Genomic DNA, 17,996 nt, shown 5'->3' on the forward strand with positions numbered 1-17,996 from the left:
CGCACATTGTGGCCGACAACACGGGGAGAAAAGTCACAGGAGGAGGAGAGACAGCAGCAGCCGGGGAGAACCGGGACCGGTATATGTATACACACTGACACCCCCAACACCACCCCCCACCGCGTATCACTGCCCCCATCATCCCCCCCACCGCGTATCCCTGCCCCCATCATCCCCCATCATCCCCCCCACCGCGTATCCCTGCCCCCATCATCCCCCCCACCGCGTATGACTGCCCCCATCATCCCCCCCACCGCGTATGACTGCCCCCATCATCCCCCCCACCGCGTATCACTGCCCCCATCATCCCCCCCACCGCGTATCACTGCCCCCATCATCCCCCCCCACCGCGTATCACTGCCCCCATCATCCCCCCCCACCGCGTATCACTGCCCCCATCATCCCCCCCACCGCGTATCCCTGCCCCCATCATCCCCCATCATCCCCCCCACCGCGTATGACTGCCCCCATCATCCCCCCCACCGCGTATGACTGCCCCCATCATCCCCCCCACCGCGTATGACTGCCCCCATCATCCCCCCCACCGCGTATGACTGCCCCCATCATCCCCCCCCACCGCGTATGACTGCCCCCATCATCCCCCCCACCGCGTATGACTGCCCCCATCATCCCCCCCACCGCGTATGACTGCCCCCATCATCCCCCCCACCGCGTATGACTGCCCCCATCATCCCCCCCACCGCGTATGACTGCCCCCATCATCCCCCCCACCGCGTATGACTGCCCCCATCATCCCCCCCACCGCGTATGACTGCCCCCATCATCCCCCCCACCGCGTATGACTGCCCCCATCATCCCCCCCACCGCGTATGACTGCCCCCATCATCCCCCCCACCGCGTATGACTGCCCCCATCATCCCCCCCCCAGCGCGTATGACTGCCCCCCATCATCCCCCCCCCAGCGCGTATGACTGCCCCCCATCATCCCCCCCCAGCGCGTATGACTGCCCCCCATCATCCCCCCACCGCGTATGACTGCCCCCATCATCCCCCCACCCCGTATCACTGGCACTTCATCTCCCCACCGGGAGCGGTGCGGAGCTAAGGTGGCGGGGTGCCTCCTGGGTGCGGTGCGGAGCTAAGGTGGCGGGGTGCCTCCTGGGTGCGGTGCGGAGCTAAGGTGGCGGGGTGCCTCCTGGGTGCGGTGCGGAGCTAAGGTGGCGGGGTGCCTCCTGGGAGCGGTGCGGAGCTAAGGTGGCGGGGTGCCTCCTGGGTGCGGAGCTAAGGTGGCGGGGTGCCTCCTGGGTGCGGAGCTAAGGTGGCGGGGTGCCTCCTGGGTGCGGAGCTAAGGTGGCGGGGTGCCTCCTGGGTGCGGTGCTAAGGTGGCGGGGTGCCTCCTGGGAGCGGTGCGGTGCTAAGGTGGCGGGGTGCCTCCTGGGAGCGGTGCGGTGCTAAGGTGGCGGGGTGCCTCCTGGGATCGGTGCGGAGCTAAGGTGTCGGGGTGCCTCCGGGGAGCGGTGCGGAGCTAAGGTGGCGGGGTGCTGTCCGGGGAGCGGTGCAGTGCTAAGGTGGCGGGGTGCCTCCTGGGAGCGGTGCTGTGCTAAGGTGGCGGGGTGCCTTGCTGTGCTAAGGTGGCGGGGTGCCTCCTGGGAGCGGTGCTAAGGTGGCGGGGTGCCTCCTGGGAGCGGTGCTAAGGTGGCGGGGTGCCTCCTGGGAGCGGTGCTAAGGTGGCGGGGTGCCTCCTGGGAGCGGTGCTAAGGTGGCGGGGTGCCTCCTGGGAGCGGTGCTAAGGTGGCGGGGTGCCTCCTGGGTGCTGTGCTAAGGTGTCGGGGTGCCTCCTGGGAGCGGTGCTGTGCTAAGGTGGCGGGGTGCCTCCTGGGAGCGGTGCTAAGGTGGCGGGGTGCCTCCTGGGAGCGGTGCTAAGGTGGCGGGGTGCCTCCTGGGAGCGGTGCTAAGGTGGCGGGGTGCCTCCTGGGAGCGGTGCTAAGGTGGCGGGGTGCCTCCTGGGAGCGGTGCTAAGGTGGCGGGGTGCCTCCTGGGAGCGGTGCTAAGGTGGCGGGGTGCCTCCTGGGAGCGGTGCTAAGGTGGCGGGGTGCCTCCTGGGAGCGGTGCTAAGGTGGCGGGGTGCCTCCTGGGAGCGGTGCTAAGGTGGCGGGGTGCCTCCTGGGAGCGGTGCTAAGGTGGCGGGGTGCCTCCTGGGAGCGGTGCTAAGGTGGCGGGGTGCCTCCTGGGAGCGGTGCTAAGGTGGCGGGGTGCCTCCTGGGAGCGGTGCTAAGGTGGCGGGGTGCCTCCTGGGAGCGGTGCTAAGGTGGCGGGGTGCCTCCTGGGAGCGGTGCGGTGCTAAGGTGGCGGGGTGCCTCCTGGGAGCGGTGCGGAGCTAAGGTGGCGGGGTGCCTCCTGGGAGCGGTGCGGAGCTAAGGTGGCGGGGTGCCTCCTGGGAGCGGTGCGGAGCTAAGGTGGCGGGGTGCCTCCTGGGAGCGGTGCGGAGCTAAGGTGGCGGGGTGCCTCCTGGGAGCGGTGCGGAGCTAAGGTGGCGGGGTGCCTCCTGGGAGCGGTGCGGAGCTAAGGTGGCGGGGTGCCTCCTGGGAGCGGTGCGGAGCTAAGGTGGCGGGGTGCCTCCTGGGAGCGGTGCGGAGCTAAGGTGGCGGGGTGCCTCCTGGGAGCGGTGCGGAGCTAAGGCGGCGGGGTGCCTCCTGGGAGCGGTGCGGAGCTAAGGCGGCGGGGTGCCTCCTGGGAGCGGTGCGGAGCTCGGCTTTTCTCTGTTGGATTAGAAATAAGTAACAGAATGTCAGAAGTGATAACAGGAGATGTGAGATGAGCGGCGTCGGGTGATCGGCAGGATCCTCTTCACGGTAAAAAAGGCTGTGGATCCTGTTCTGGCTGGGGGCAGGAGGATCTGTGTGATGGGGGAGAGAGCAGGCGGATCCTGAGTTCTAGTGGGAGAAGCTGGTGGATCCGGCGTGTTGTCTTGGGGGAGCAGGAGGATCTGGTGTGTCGTCTTGGGGGGGGGGGGGGGGGCACAAGGGGGTTCCTGAGTTCTGGGGGGGTGGGAGCAGCTGGTGGATCCGGTGTGTCGTCTTGGGGGGGAGCAGGATATGGTGTGTCGCTAGCGTTTGTACCCACTGATGTTTACGCTCAGTGGCCCTCACCGCTGGGATGTGGGCCGCTCTAGCGCTTCCCCAGCACGTTTCACATTGTATGACCTCAGGCAGTTGGTGAGAGGTCACATGCTCCCCAGTGGGGGGTGGCCGGCCTATAGATGACGCCATGTGTGGTGGTCTTCCCGAAGGCCCATCTCAGTGAGGAGGCACAATGAAGCCGGACCCAGGAGCGGGTCTTTCTGGGGCCTGATGACGAGGGCATTGGTCGGTGCCACCCTATGGCTTCGTGGTGCTCTCCGGCCTCCTCAGTTCGTGGGTTTCCGGCCTCTTGTGTTTTGCAGGGTTTTGTATGCGGCCGGACTGAAGTGCGAGCTCTCGGCCGGTCACAAGGGCGGGAGATGACGGCAGTTTACAGCCTGTAACGTGGGGACTTTGCCCGACAGTCCAGTGATGAGCGGAGCGTCCCGCACGTCCGCCCGCAGCTGTTCATGAGCCCCAGCAATGGCCGCTTCTAGGAGTGTTCACGTCCCATGTCCGGAGGTCACAATGTGGCCACCGGCTGTTGCCGCCCTGCAGACGGTCCTGGGGTGTATAGTGCTCCGGGGTCCTGTCCCTTTAAGGCAGTGATAATCTGTAGGTGTCATTGACTTGTGATCCGCTGCTAATTGCTCGTTAGCCGGCATCAGAGACTGGTAAGCGGCTTACTGCGGCCCCTTGAAATCCTGGCCGAGGCCTCGCTCCGCACTGACCCGGTGCCTGCGGTGACACCTCGTATACGGGGTGTGGGGATCGCCCCTTTACAGCACAAGCACGCTGGCTGACATCAGAGAGCAGCGGCAGAGGAGGAGGGATGCTGAGGGGTCGCGGTCTGCTCTGTGGATCCTGGCAGGGAAACGCCTGCGGTGCCATCACATGGAAGCTCTGCCGCCAGCTGCACCCCCTCACGTCTGCACCACCCTCCCTTCTGTTAACCTGTTCGTGCCCGATCCTGGGTGGGCACCCGGCGTTAACCCATTGTTGCTCTCCCATAGTAGGTGCTATTGGCCCATTTCCGGGTGGTCTCATGTGCTGGCCCCTCTGCTCTCTCCATGTGATGCTTGGTCCCGTGTCCAGGATTTCAGGGATTGCCTCTGTTTTTTGTGAAAGGGATGAGTCCAGCTCTGCAGCGGACAAATGGTGTGTGGCTGACATCGCGGAGGGGGAACGTTAACCCTTGACTATGGCTGCCGCGCAGTGCCCATAGCAAACAACTGTGCAGTGCTGATATAATAGGATTGTGCAGTGCCCGCCTGGTGCCACCGCTCAGTGCTGATATCGGATTGTGCAGTGCCCGCCTGATGCCACCGCGCAGTGCTGATATAGGATTGTGCAGTGCCCGCCTGATGCCACCGCTCAGTGCTGATATCATAGGATTGTGCAGTGCCCGCCTGATGCCACCGCTCAGTGCTGATATCATAGGATTGTGCAGTGCCCGCCTGGTGCCACCGCTCAGTGCTGATATCATAGGATTGTGCAGTGCCCGCCTGATTCCACCGCTCAGTGCTGATATCATAGGATTGTGCAGTGCCCGCCTGGTGCCACCGCTCAGTGCTGATATCATAGGATTGTGCAGTGCCCGCCTGGTGCCACCGCGCAGTGCTGATATCATAGGATTGTGCAGTGCCCGCTTGGTGCCACTGCTCAGTGCTGATATCATAGGATTGTGCAGTGCCCGCCTGGTGCCACCGCGCAGTGCTGATATCATAGGATTGTGCAGTGCCTGCCTGGTGCCACCGCTCAGTGCTGATATCATAGGATTGTGCAGTGCCCGCCTGGTGCCACCGTGCAGTGCCCGCCTGGTGCCACCGCGCAGTGCTGATATCATAGGATTGTGCAGTGCCCGCCTGGTGCCACCGCTCAGTGCTGATATCATAGGATTGTGCAGTGCCCGCCTGGTGCCACCGCTCAGTGCTGATATCATAGGATTGTGCAGTGCCCGCCTGGTGCCACCGCTCAGTGCTGATATCATAGGATTGTGCAGTGCCCGCCTGGTGCCACCGCTCAGTGCTGATATCATAGGATTGTGCATTGCCCGCCTGGTGCCACCGCTCAGTGCTGATATCATAGGATTGTGCAGTGCCCGCCTGGTGCCACCGCTCAGTGCTGATATAATAGGATTGTGCAGTGCCCGCCTGGTGCCACCGCTCAGTGCTGATATAATAGGATTGTGCAGTGCCCGCCTGGTGTCACCGCTCAGTGCTGATATCATAGGATTGTGCAGTGCCCGCCTGGTGCCACCGCTCAGTGCTGATATAATAGGATTGTGCAGTGCCCGCCGCTCAGTGCTGATATAATAGGATTGTGCAGTGCCCGCCTGGTGTCACCGCTCAGTGCTGATATAATAGGATTGTGCAGTGCCCGCCTGGTGTCACCGCTCAGTGCTGATATCATAGGATTGTGCAGTGCCTGCCTGGTGCCACCGCTCAGTGCTGATATCATAGGATTGTGCAGTGCCCGCCTGGTGCCACCGCTCAGTGCTGATATAATAGGATTGTGCAGTGCCCGCCTGGTGCCACCGCTCAGTGCTGATATAGGATTGTGCAGTGCCCGCCTGGTGCCACCGCTCAGTGCTGATATCATAGGATTGTGCAGTGCCCGCCTGGTGCCACCACGCAGTGCTCAGATAATTAACACCATATACTGCATACATGATGCCACGCCAGATTATGTTGCTCCCAGTAATTATACGATTTATAATGGTCGTACTTTGAATTCCTTCGTTATCCAGGAATGAGGCACGGGGGAGGCGACGCCCCCTGAACAGAATCCACTGACTCCCCTGCTCTATCTGTAAGATTGCAGCATTCATCTGCTGCTAAACCCCAACATCGCGTCCGGCGGGGCCCTCGGAGGTGCACTCTGAGGACATATAGGGCCCTTATTTGCCGTGTCCCTGGGCTCTGGTGTCACCGATGTCGGCACATCCGCTGTGGGTGTTGTAGTCAGAGCTAGTAATATACCATAGTTAGTAAGGCCGAAAAAAGTCCTGCCTCCCTCCAGCTCAGCCTATATTCCATCAGAATAAATCCCCAGATCTCCGTCCTTCTAAAGAACCTAATCACTGTCAGATACAATATTGTTACGCTCCAGGAAGACATCCAGGCCTCTCCTGATCCCCTCGGCTGAGTTCGCCATCACCACCTCCTCAGGCAGGGAATTCCAGATTCTCACTGCCCTAACAGTAAAGAATCCTCTTCTATGTTGGTGGAGAAACCTTCTCTCCTCCAGACGCAGAGAATGCCCCCTTGTGACCGTCACCTTCCTTGGTATAAACAGATCCTCGGAGAGATATTTGTATTGTCCCCTTATATACTTATACATGGTTATTAGATCGCCCCTCAGTCGTCTTTTTTTCTAGACTAAATAATCCTAATTTTGCTAATCTCTCCGGCACTGCTCCTGTGTACTCGGCCTCAGGCGAGGATGAAGGACAGGATATGAGCCATAGCGCGGCTGCTCCTCGTGATTGGGGGTCACATCTACATAAGAGACTCTGGCATCTGCCCCCCCCCTCTGCGAACAGTCACAGAAACTTTGAAATGCGAAACAGAGAAACGGCAAAGAAATTTTAAATGCCAATCTATGCTGTGTATGACAGTGCGTGCCGTCTCCCCACACCCCCTGGTGCGCGCCGTCTCCCAGCCGCATCCCCACACCCCCTGGTGCGCGCCGTCTCCCGGCCGTCTCCCCACACCCCCTGGTGCGCGCCGTCTCCCGGCCGTCTCCCCACACCCCCTGGTGCGCGCCGTCTCCCGGCCGCATCCCCACACCCCCTGGTGCGCGCCGTCTCCCGGCCGCATCCCCACACCCCCTGGTGCGCGCCGTCTCCCGGCCGCATCCCCACACCCCCTGGTGCGCGCCGTCTCCCGGCCGCATCCCCACACCCCCTGGTGCGCGCCGTCTCCCGGCCGCATCCCCACACCCCCTGGTGCGCGCCGTCTCCCGGCCGCATCCCCACACCCCCTGGTGCGCGCCGTCTCCCGGCCGCATCCCCACACCCCCTGGTGCGCGCCGTCTCCCGGCCGCATCCCCTGGTGCGCGCCGTCTCCCGGCCGCATCCCCTGGTGCGCGCCGTCTCCCGGCCGCATCCCCTGGTGCGCGCCGTCTCCCGGCCGCATCCCCACACCCCCTGGTGCGCGCCGTCTCCCGGCCGCATCCCCACACCCCCTGGTGGCGCCGTTCTCCCTGCCGCATATGTTACTGGCTGTGGAGACACGTGGGGCTAGCAGGTGCTCTCATCCATTGGCTCGAGACCTCATGGACCAGAGATTATCCCACCGCACGCCCGCTCTGCTTTTACCGTGGCAGTAACACTACTCAGACAACGCAGGGTGAAGGGAACAGTGCGGCAATACTTTATTGAACCACGAAACAGGCAGATAACACACAGAACAGTCCCAGCACAGTACCCAAGATGGTGACATTACAGGGTCTCACCCTTCCCTGACCCCCCGGGATAATGGCAGCTGTTACTTCAGAGCTTCCAGGGCCGACTGCCCCACCTGTGGCACGCACCGAGAGGAGGTAACGACAGTGTAGGAAGATGATTAAACCGCCTTCCTTCGCTGTTTTTGACTGTGGCAAAAATTTGCTACTGCGCAATAGCGAATGCTGCTGCTATGAGGATTGCCTCATATTGCGACTTGTATACTAATGGGGATATTGCAATAATTTCCCATCCCCCCCCCATTAATTGAAAGAAAAAGGCTATTCCCGAAAATTGTCGCTGTGCTGACGTACCCGACGACCCTCCTTCTTTGAGCTGAATCAAAAATTCTGTTGTCACTTCGCCTCTCGCTCGGTCGCACTTATCGATGGGCCTACTCTGAACTAGAGAGTACCACTCCTCCCACGCCGTACCGTAGACCTGCCAGGTAGCCGGTGTAACCGAGGCGCGGATTAAAGCTCCCGTCACACACAGCGATCTCGCTAGCGAGATCACTGCTGAGTCACAAGTTTTGTGATGCAACAACGATCTCGCTGTGTGTGACACTTATCAGCGACCGCCCCTCGATCGATCGCTCGATCGGCCTGGACATTTTTTTGATCGCTAGTCTTCCGCTGGCCAACACGCATCGCTGCATGTGGCAGGCAGGAGATCAGTGAGCTGGAGCTGGTAACCAAGGTAAACAGCGGGTTTCTATATGCCGCGTGGCGCTTAGTAACCCGATGTGTAGCTTGGTTACTAGCGCGCAGGTATCTAACATCCACTGCAGGTAACTAAGCGACGTGTGCGCTTGTTCCCCGCGTGTCGCTGTCCTGATCGTTGCTGAGATCTGCCTGTGTGACAGCTCACCAGCGATCGTGTAGCGACTCACCAGCGATCCTGACAAGGTCATATCGTTGTCGGGATCGCTGGTGAGTCGCTAGGTGTGACGGGGCCTAAGGGAGGGGGATGCACAAGACGTGTGGTTTTAGCTCCTTGCGGTTCTTGGATTTTTTGTTTGAAATGGAATGTTCGCGTTTCTCAACGGAGTCCCCCAGAGCTCCACTGATGCTGCAATTTCAAAAATTTCTAACAGGGCTGGATCGCGCCCCCAGCTTGATGCGGTCCATAACTCTGGCCAGCTGCCTCTGCACCATTGGTTTTTGTAGATTGCTGCAAACCCCTCTTTATTACGTCCTCCTACCGGGAGCCCCAGGTCCTTGCTTGACGTCTCTTTTGCCATGACGCAGGTATGGCCATCGTAGGATTGTCGGAATGTCTTCCAGACTAGTAAGCAAGGCTGTGGAGTCGGTGTCATGGAGATTGAGGAGTCGGAGGTTTGGCTTACTGACTCCACAGCCCTGCGAGTAATTAGTCTGCCTTCAGTGAGCGAGTGAGCCTAATTCTATGGCCGGGCTGTGAAATGATGAACTGCGAGAGAAGGCTCTGCCGACCGGCATGAAACCCAGCTGGCGAAAGTCAGCAGCCCCAGCAAGGCCTGCATCTGCGTGAGGGTGGCCTCACAGAAACCGTCCACCATCTGCAGGGTTTTCTGTATTTTCTCAGCTGGTAAGTGTAAGACCGTTTAATCGGTGTCTATTTCGATGCCAAGGAAAGGCATCACATTATATGGGCCGACTGTTTTTTCGGGTTATAGCGGGACACCGAAATGCCGTGATATAAATTTAAATTTTTTGAGCAGGAAGGAGCAGAGTTTAGAATTTTTGGGTCCGACGAACAAAAAATCGTCTAGGTAATGAATCAGAGCGTTGCTGCCGGTTTCGTAATCGACTACCTGGTCCAGAAAAGTAGTGACACAAAATGGCACGTCCCATCGGCAGGCAGATATCAAAGTCATAGTGCTGGTCCACCCTGCATCCTAACCGGTGAAAGCAGTCGGGGTGCACGGGTGACAGGCGGAATGCCGACTCATTGTCAGATTTAGCGAGCAGGGCGTCGGGCCCGGCTACGCGGACTAATTTTACCGCCTTGTCAAAAGACGCGTAGGTCACGGAAGCTTCCTCTGGGGGGATAGCGTCGTTAACCGATTCGCCTCTTGGTGTGAGAAATGATGGATAAGATGATATTTCCAGGGTTCCTTTTTAGGAATAATGCCTAACGGCGAGATTCTGATATTTTGGAACCGCAACAATTGAAAGCGGTCCGCCATTCTACCTAGGTCAACTTCCTTTTCAATTTTTTTGTGCAATATTTTGGGGAATTCGCAAGCGAATTTTAGGTGATCGGCCAGGGTTGGTGTTCTCCTGAATTTGAAAGGGGATAAAAAAAATATGTGTAAAGCCGGAGTGTAATTGCTGTGCGCTTCTTTATTGGGGTAGAGGTTTAACCACGGACCCATCGCGGTTGTGCTCACCGGGGTTTTGCCTTGTAGGCGCTCTGTTTGCCAGACGAGTACACCTGACTGCTGGGTGCCTCCCCTCACACCGAGCAGTCGTGTCTATATCTACATGACGTGTGGTAACGGCAGCTTCCATCGTTATATAGCCAGCAGGCCCCGGGGTTTTGTGCGACCACTGAATGCTGACCTGCGGCTGCGGAGAAGTTAGTGGTCGTAGATGAAAAGGGGGGAGCTGCTTCTGTGACGGCGTCAGTCGTAGCCACACATCTGCCGCTTTTACCCCCAGCCTAGATTGGGCTGCAGGGACAGCCGCCTGCGGATCCCCTCGTCGTACCGCCGCCAGGCAGAACCGCCGTGTGACTTGTGCGAACTATGTATCAGATCTTGGTGTATAATTCGGAGCAGCGTTCTGGGTGCTTCTGGCCCGTAGTACAGACTAGGACTGTGATCGCCTGCAGTCATTGTTGGTGCTATTCCCGGTCTATTTCTATCATACACCCGTCCGCTTGTCCTCCTTATCTACGGTCCGTTGGTCGGCTGATGATAACGACCTTATATCAATGTAATCGTTATTCCATATTTTATGTCTTGGTCTTGATGTGTGCGCCTAGCGGGCTGATCCCACAGAGAAACACGCCTTTGTGCACGATCGCTGTCTGAGGTGTTGACGGTTGAACCGCACGGGCGCATCAAGTGTCGAACTAGCGCCTTAGTAGCTGAGGCTAGCTCGCTCCCCCCCCTGTGTTATGCACCGCGTTCTGTACGGCGTGGTCTTCATTGGCTTCAAAACGCTCACCACTGTATGGCGTAGAATGAGTGACTCCACATGATGGAGGGTCTCCGGCTCCCACTTGGGCGGTGGTCCAGTTGTTGAATTGGCCAATGGCGATGGGTCTCCCTGGCTGGCAGCCAATGATGGAGCACGTGACCTCTGGCGTTTGTCATGTGCCCGAGCCTGCCTATCGGGACTCTGAGGTGCAGCGGATGGGGAACGCCATCTAGAGGACCGAGATCTGTGGCGGCTCCTATGTGAGCGGTGTCTGCGGTGGTATCGGGAGGAATGTCTGTCAGAGGAGGATGGGTAGGATCTGCGGTGTCTATGTGGTGTATCTGTTGCAGCTGTGGGGTGTATTGGGACATTTATATCTGTGATATGGGGCGGGTTACGGGGCCATAACTGGCAACGTTGTGCTATTTAACCTGAGGGAAGGAATTGCGTTACCATATTCGATATTATGGGTCGTGTATGGGAGGGCGGGGGTTAATGTACTTTGTTTATTAGCTGCTGTTTGTAAAGTTATGGGTGTTGTGGATGCATTAATGATGCTTGGTGCACATACATTGAGTACTACTGCATTATTTTTGTAGCTGGAGGGCGCGCTGTTCCGTCGGGTTGGACCAATCAGCGTGCTCTGCAGCTGCGTTGAGAGGTCTCGGCCCGGTCTCCATGGCCCCCTGTGCAGGCCTGTGGCTGTGCCTGCAGGAGGAACGTTAATGGCCGGGCAAGGGCTGACCCGGAAGCGGCGGGAAGGGGACTGTAAGCGATGGGGAGCGTGGGAGGAGCCTGGCCGGGACCTGCTGCGTGGACGTGGAGCTGCCTCGTCGCCGACCCGGAGCTGCTCTGGAGGGTGGGTGCACTACCTGCTTCCCTACGCCTGAGGATCATCCTCCGGAGTGCTGGCTGAGGCCGGGGGGGGGGGGGGTTGGCGGGCAGCCCGGGCAAGGAGCACGGCGTTTCAGTGCTGGAGGCAGAATCCGGTGAGCCAGCGCATGGGACCACCAAGCGAGAGGAGGTACAGGGGTGCGGTGAATTAAGGGATGGAGATCCAGAGGAGGCCGTCGGAGCAGCACGGCCGAAGGTGAGATCAGGAAGGGCGGGAGTGGATGGTGCCCTAGATAAGCAGGCACTACCAGAGACCCAGCCGGAGGCACGGGCAGGGGGTCAGGAGAGAGCACAGGGAGGTGAGTGCCGAGGCCAGTAATAAGGGATTGAAGCAAGTGCTCACCTTCCTGTGCCCCTCTCCGCCACAGGACCTCCATCAGGGCATCAGACATGACTGCAGGGTTCCGGGGTCCTCGGGCATAAAAGCTTCCAGGGGTCAGCCGGGGGAAAGAGGAAGTCACTGACCCCGAGCACCTGAATTTAACCCCGGTAGGAGTGGCTGGTGGACCCTTCCCCTCTAATCCCATTGGACAGTGGACAACCCAATTAGTGCAACACCAGGGGAGTAGTGGGAGGGGAGAAATGGGCACTGAACTGTATCTTTTTTCTAGCTTTATCCATATGGGCCACCCAGTTAGAGGCATGTTCCTTTTTTAGTACCGTGCCTACCATAATGGAGGCTCTCTGTTAGAAAATGCAGGTGCGGCGTCTGATATCGAGCCCATATCATCCCCAAACCAATGGTTTGTGTGAGCAATTCAGCGGTACCCTCAAACAGATGCTAAGAATGATTGTTGAGACCCAAGGATGCGACTGGGAGCGGTACCTCCCACATCTGCTATTTGCTTACCAAGAGGTTCTGCAGGCCTCGACAGGGTTCACCCCCTTCGAGTTCCTGTACGGCAGGCGAGTCTGGGGACCCCTTAGGTTTGTAAGGGAATCCTGGGAAGAAGAGCTGATCCCTCCAGGAGTGTCCATCGTGGATTATGTCTTGCGCTTCTGTGACAAGAAGCAGACCTTGACGTAGTTGGTACATGGCTCAGGCCCAGGCTGACCAGAAGCATTGGTACGACTAAAACATCCAAGAGCAGACCTACCAGGTGGATCAGAAGGCGTGTGTGCTGGTCCCCGTACCAAAAAACTAGCATCAGGCGACCTGGGAAGGCCTATACATCATACACCAACAGCTCAACCCAGTCACCTACGTGGTCACTCTTAACCACACCTGGGGTAGGCGAAAGGCTTTCCACGTCAATATGATGAAGGCTCTTCAAGAACATGGAGCCTGTGTCCTACCGGTCTGCAACCTGCCCGAGGATGGGGAGGAAGACCCCCTCCTGGACATGGTGGCCCAAGCAAAAGCCGGCGTGTCCATAGAGGGTGTTGAGATAAGCGAGTTGCTATCCACACGCCAGCGTTCTCTCCTGCGAGCAAAGCGAAAATCCTTCCAGGCCATGTTTACCAACATGCCTGGAAGGACTGAGCTAGTGGACACGGGGAATCATACAACAATCTGGCGCACGGGGAATCATACAACAATCCGGCGGACATCCTATTGAATCTCGGACGAGGTGCAGCACGTCATGCACCAGGAGGTCGATGAGATGCTGAAGTTGGGGTTGATTAAACAGTCTAAGAGCGCGTGGGCTTCACCTGTAGTCTTCGTGCCAAAGAAGGATCGGACCACCCGGTTCTGTGTGTTGACTTACAGCCTCTGATGCGCACCCAATGCCACGCATCGAGGCGTTGCTTGAGTGGTTAGCTGGTGCGAGCTATCTATCCATTATGGAGTTGAGCCGGGGATATTTGCAGATTTCCCTGAGCCCCGAGGCACAGGAGAAGTCCTCCTTTATCACCACCTTTTGGACTGTACGAGTCCACGGTCATGCCTCTTAGCATGAAGAATGTTCCTGCTACTTTCCAGCCGATGGTCAACGACCTGCTCCAGGGACTGGAGAGGTACGCGGTGGCGTACCTGGATGACATTGCCGTCTTCAGTCCCACCTGAGAGGATCACCTCGAGCATCTGCGGCGGGTGCTCGGGCGCATTCGCCAAGGAGGGTTTACCACCAAGCCGGGAAAGTGCCAGATGGGAATGAGCGAGGTCCACTACCTGGGGCACAGGGTAGGCGGGGGGTACTCTGAAGCCAGAGCATGGGAAAGTGGACTCTCATTGCGTCATGGCTCACCCCAGGACCAAGAAGCAAGTGATGTCCTTCTTCGGCACTGCAGGGTACTATAGGCGCTTCGTACAAAACTATAGTAGCCTTGCGAAGCCCTTGATGGACCTCACCAAGAGGAACCTACACCATACAATCGATTGAATAAATGACTGTGATGTAGCCTTTTGGGCTTTGAAGACTGCCTTCAGCAGCTCCCCTGTGCTAAGGGCGGTTGACTGCAATCGACGGTTCTTAGTACAGACCGACGCCAGCGAGTTTGGCCTCGCTGCTGTGTTCGGCCAGGTTGACTCGGGGAACCAAGAGCATCCCGTGTTGTACCTGAGCCGGAAGCTTCTGCCAAGGGAAGTGGCCTATTCCACTATAGAGGAGTGCCTGGCCATTGTATGGGCCCTACAATGCTTGCAGCCCTACTTGTATGGTTGCACTTTCATCGTGGTGACCGACCACAACCCCCTGAGTTGGCTGCACACAGTGTCCAGTGCCAATGGAACCTTGCTACACTGGAGCCTCACCCTCCAGCAGTACAGTACAACTTTACCATCCAACACAGAAAAGGCAGTGAGCATGGCAATGCAGATGGGTTTTTCCGGCCGGGAGAGCCCACAGAGATGCGCCCGGAGGAGTACCGAGAGGTCCTGCCTCCGTAGCGCAGTCTAAAAAGAGGTGGTGTCAGGAAAATATAAATTACTTTCCATTGTTCTGGGGACACGACCAGAGCTGGCCTACTACTACTCCCACTATTTGTTTCTGTAGGGCCAAATCCTACATACAGCCCCCCCTCTCTGTGAATTTCCACACTCCCCCCCCCTTCAAGCAAATGGTCAGCTGGAATGCTGAGTTTTACTGCCTGCCAGTAGCCAAAGAATCAGTCAAATTCCATATTAGACATTAATCCCAGAAACGTGAAAACTAGATTTCCAGGATCTGGGCACTTGGGGTTACGCATGGCAGCGTTTTGTGGCATTTAGGGCTATCAGAAACCTGGGAAATTAACTTTGGCCCACCAGCAAATCAGACATACCGTGTGTGGACTCTTTAAAAAAAAAAAAAAAAGTAAAATCACAAGGCAAAAAATAATGCCAATATCTTTGGCCTGCGTGCTTCCAGGCAAAAGATATGAAGAAAAGGAGTTCTCGATAACTTTCAAAGATGTGTACCTCCCAGAAAACAGCCCATACGTGAGGTCAGCATGGTGGGAGTCCCTACTTTTATGGCCAAAGCATAAAATAGGAAAGTCCATCTTTGGCTTTCATTCAGAGACAGCTGGACACCCTGCTGTGGTACGGGATCATTTCTCTGGGATCTCTCCTCGCCTTTATCGACACGTCATACCGGTGACTGAGATTCAGTAAGTTTCGTATTTTTATCCCTTTTATTTCATGACTGGTTATACATATTTGTATTTTGTCTCCTTTTTGTAATATCATTTGTATTATTGTAAACACTGCCGATTCTTCCGGAATAAAATTATAAATTTGCTAGCTTCGTTCTTCTTGTTCTATGAGCGATCCGCCATGTACTCCGCGCAAATCTGCGTTACCAAACGGGTGTCCGATCCGCCTATGAGGTTGTGGTGGCAGCATAGTTTTCTCATTAATGTGGTGTTGGTGACTGGATCGAGGTGTATATATATGTTCCTATCAGGAATCAGTGGTATATATACAGCCTGTCACATCAGGTGCCGCAATATTCGACTTAGATTAGAGCAGCTGCGCTCATTTTCTTATCCTCTGTGGATACCCTTATTGGTCAGCAGGATAAGGGGGCGCCAGAGAGCTGGAAGTTCATGACTACGCTCGTGACAGTCACTTTGCATTAATTCTCGAAAATCACCTGAAGGGTTAATAAACTGGGAACAGCTTTCAATATGTCCAGTGGTGCTGTTTCTAAAATGTCACTTTGGAGATATATATTGTGTCCCCGGGTCACCCCGCTCCCTGCCGTGTACACTATTGGAGCCCCCGGGTCACCCCGTTCCCTGCCGTGTCCATTATTGGAGCCCCCGGGTCACCCCGTTCCCTGCCGTGTCCATTATTGGAGCCCCCGGGTCACTCCGTTCCCTGCCGTGTACATTATTGGAGCCCCCGGGTCACTCCGTTCCCTGCCGTGTACATTATTGGAGCCCCCGGGTCACCCCGTTCCCTGCCGTGTACATTATTGGAGCCCCCGGGTCACCCCGCTCCCTGCAGTGTACATTATTGGTGTCCCCGGGTCACCCCGCTCCCTGCCGTGTACATTATTGGTGTCCCCGGGTCACCCCGCTCCCTGCCGTGTACATTATTGGTGTCCCCGGGTCACCCCGCTCCCTGCCGTGTACATTATTGGTGTCCCCGGGTCACTCCGTTCCCTGCCGTGTACATTATTGGAGCCCCCGGGTCACCCCGTTCCCTGCCGTGTACATTATTGGAGCCCCCGGGTCACCCCGCTCCCTGCAGTGTACATTATTGGTGTCCCCGGGTCACTCCGTTCCCTGCCGTGTACATTATTGGAGCCCCCGGGTCACCCCGTTCCCTGCCGTGTACATTATTGGAGCCCCCGGGTCACCCCGCTCCCTGCCGTGTACATTATTGGTGTCCCCGGGTCACCCCGTTCCCTGCCGCGTACATTATTGGAGCCCCCGGGTCACCCCGTTCCCTGCCGCGTACATTATTGGAGCCCCCGGGTCACCCCGCTCCCTGCCGCGTACATTATTGGAGCCCCCGGGTCACCCCGCTCCCTGCCGCGTACATTATTGGAGCCCCCGGGTCACCCCGCTCCCTGCCGCGTACATTATTGGAGCCCCCGGGTCACCCCGCTCCCTGCCGCGTACATTATTGGAGCCCCCGGGTCACCCCGCTCCCTGCCGCGTACATTATTGGAGCCCCCGGGTCACCCCGCTCCCTGCCGCGTACATTATTGGAGCCCCCGGGTCACCCCGCTCCCTGCCGCGTACATTATTGGTGTCCCCGGGTCACCCCGCTCCCTGCCGCGTACATTATTGGAGCCCCCGGGTCACCCCGCTCCCTGCCGCGTACATTATTGGTGTTCCCTGCCGCGTACATTATTGGTGTCCCCGGGTCACTCCGCTCCCTGCCGCGTACATTATTGGAGCCCCCGGGTCACCCCGCTCCCTGCCGTGTACATTATTGGAGCCCCCGGGTCACCCCGCTCCCTGCCGTGTACATTATTGGAGCCCCCGGGTCACCCCGTTCCCTGCCGTGTACATTATTGGAGCCCCCGGGTCACCCCGTTCCCTGCCGTGTACATTATTGGAGCCCCCGGGTCACCCCGCTCCCTGCCGTGTACATTATTGGAGCCCCCGGGTCACCCCGCTCCCTGCCGTGTACATTATTGGAGCCCCCGGGTCACCCCGCTCCCTGCCGCGTACATTATTGGTGTCCCCGGGTCACCCCGCTCCCTGCCGCGTACATTATTGGTGTCCCCGGGTCACCCCGCTCCCTGCCGCGTACATTATTGGTGTCCCCGGGTCACCCCGTTCCCTGCCGCGTACATTATTGGAGCCCCCGGGTCACCCCGCTCCCTGCCGCGTACATTATTGGAGTCCCCGGGTCACCCCGCTCCCTGCCGCGTACATTATTGGAGCCCCCGGGTCACCCCGCTCCCTGCCGCGTACATTATTGGTGTCCCCGGGTCACCCCGCTCCCTGCCGCGTACATTATTGGTGCCCCCGGGTCACCCCGCTCCCTGCCGCGTACATTATTGGTGTCCCCGGGTCACCCCGCTCCCTGCCGCGTACATTATTGGAGCCCCCGGGTCACCCCGCTCCCTGCCGCGTACATTATTGGAGCCCCCGGGTCACCCCGCTCCCTGCCGCGTACATTATTGGAGCCCCCGGGTCACCCCGCTCCCGGCCGCGTACATTATTGGTGTCCCCGGGTCACCCCGCTCCCGGCCGCGTACATTATTGGTGTCCCCGGGTCACCCCGCTCCCTGCCGCGTACATTATTGGAGCCCCCGGGTCACCCCGCTCCCTGCCGCGTACATTATTGGTGTCCCCGGGTCACCCCGCTCCCTGCCGCGTACATTATTGGTGTCCCCGGGTCACCCCGCTCCCTGCCGCGTACATTATTGGTGTCCCCGGGTCACCCCGCTCCCTGCCGCGTACATTATTGGTGTCCCCGGGTCACCCCGCTCCCTGCCGCGTACATTATTGGAGCCCCCGGGTCACCCCGCTCCCTGCCGCGTACATTATTGGAGCCCCCGGGTCACCCCGCTCCCTGCCGCGTACATTATTGGAGCCCCCGGGTCACCCCGCTCCCTGCCG

The 17,996-nt window shown here is 58.5% G+C and overlaps 1 protein-coding gene across 3 annotated transcripts in view; it reads left to right on the forward strand.

Moving 5' to 3' along the window:
• The window catches only part of SLC29A1 (solute carrier family 29 member 1 (Augustine blood group)), a 48,925-nt gene that overhangs the window by 5,042 nt on the left and 25,887 nt on the right, over window positions 1-17,996 (forward strand). The window lies entirely within an intron of this gene.

The sequence above is a fragment of the Dendrobates tinctorius genome, unplaced genomic scaffold, assembly GCF_039654945.1.
Source record: "Dendrobates tinctorius isolate UK_male_01 unplaced genomic scaffold, ASM3965494v1 ptg000501l, whole genome shotgun sequence".
In the NCBI taxonomy this organism is placed as follows: domain Eukaryota; kingdom Metazoa; phylum Chordata; class Amphibia; order Anura; family Dendrobatidae; genus Dendrobates; species Dendrobates tinctorius.